Below are 2,014 nucleotides of genomic sequence, written 5' to 3'. Positions count from 1 at the left end.
AGTAGAGAGCTCGTAGAGGACAGTATGTGTTAAGAGTTCGTGCCGAGATGTGCTAGTGGGCACTGCTTGTCGTGAAGTCGGAGTAAGATGTTGTAGTAAAGAGTGTTGTCCCATGTTTTATGCAGTTATTTGATGGGAGAGATAGCAGATGTTATTGTGTGCATTTCGTCAATATATATGAAGGTAAAAATTACAATGTTCTTTTATTAATTGTGTGTCTGAAATAATGCGTCACTACAGGTTCAGTCAACAAAGCATCTGGCTTGTGTTCTTGTATTAGAGTGAATTCTGTTTTCTTGCGTAATTATAGTTTTTCTAAATTTCTTTTGTCACGTCAGCATAGTGGATATTAAAAAAAAATTCTTGTCTTGTTGGAAAAGAACCGTGCCAGATGTGGACGTTGAGTCACACTCCCACATACAGAACAGTTACATTTGTGCTTGGATTTTGTAGGTTTTATAGTTGCTGGGGACTTAATTAATTAACTGTGTTTACGAAAATTTTCTTACATTGTTCTTTGCAGTCAGATAGCGTAATAATACTAGTCAGGGCCAACCGTTTACGAGACACTGCGTAATCGGACATACAGTTACTAAATACAAAAAAAAATATTTTCAATCCTATATTTAATTAAGCCCCCATGCACGTGGCGACCGCTGCTTCGGATCGTCCCTTGGAATTTTTCTGACTGTAAAAAATAGTAGACAGTGGTATTGTTGTAGTAATTTGTAGTTAGTAATTGTAGTCTATTTTGCATGTGTAGATTTGGTAATTGGCATTCTTCTAATGGTATTGTTCAAAATTTAATTTTTATTGCCTTGTATACGCGTTTGACAATTTTGTGCAATTATTTCAATTGTTCGTTAATCGTGTTTGAGGGAAACATCTCGTGTGAATAGTATTGTTGGAGATAAGGAGTCATTGTGTGTGATTTTCGAACAGTGACGAATTTTTTAAATTTTGTAAATGATTACGCGGTCAATGAAACAGGCAAAAATGATGAATAGTCAGAATAACGAAATTGTTAACATGGCGAACTCGCGAACAGAGGAAAACAGTGTCATGAATAATGTAGTGGAAAACAATGTAATAAGTCGGGAAAATAGTCCGGAACCATTTCAAGATTTTTCTCAATCAGAAAATTCACAGAACACGAGATCAACGATAGAAGATTCTGGAATAGTATCGAACACAGATAGCTTTATAGCCATGCAGAAGGAAGCTGGTTTTGTGGGAAATGTGAGGGGTGAAAAGAATTTTGAAACAGTTACTATGGAGCAGTTGATGAGTGCTATATTAAATGTGGGATCACAGTTACGATCTGAATTAAAAACAGTTATGGAAACACAAATAGGAACAATTAAAACTGATATAGGAACTATTAAAACAGAAATAGGAACAATTGAAACAGAAATAGGAACAACTAAAACCGAGATGAAAGCAGTGGGATCACAGTTACGATCTGAATTAGAAACTGATAGGGGAACAATGGAAACTCAGTTAGGCTCACGAACAGGGACATTTTTCAAATACACGAATGACGAATCAAATAAAGAAATTAGAGAAGAAGTACAACCGATTTTGAAGGCTCACAATAATAGCTTAATTTCAACAGAAATCAGACAAGAGGAACAGGACAGAGAATGGGAAGGAAAAGATCGCGTGATAGTACAAAAATTTTCAGAGTTAAATTTACAACGTGCAAACGATAAGGAAGAAATATTTGAGGGAATCGAGGAATCCGTACCAAATGACATAATAAATAACTTAACGCAACAGTATGACCAGTTCACTACTAAATGTGACAATACCGAAACCCGAGTCGCGACACTTACAGAAGACGTAAATAAACAGAAAGAACAATTAAGTGACTCATCAGAAAGAGTTGAAGAGATCTCAGATAAATTGACAAGTGTTAGTTTAGCAGAAGGGTTTGAAGAAGATAATTTGTTTCATTTACGGGATGCAACAAGAGAGCGCCAGGCGCGCGAACTTGACAATAATCGTCATTGTG

The sequence above is a fragment of the Schistocerca serialis genome, chromosome 1, assembly GCF_023864345.2.
Source record: "Schistocerca serialis cubense isolate TAMUIC-IGC-003099 chromosome 1, iqSchSeri2.2, whole genome shotgun sequence".
Classification (NCBI taxonomy): domain Eukaryota; kingdom Metazoa; phylum Arthropoda; class Insecta; order Orthoptera; family Acrididae; genus Schistocerca; species Schistocerca serialis.
This window is presented reverse-complemented; position numbering follows the sequence as displayed.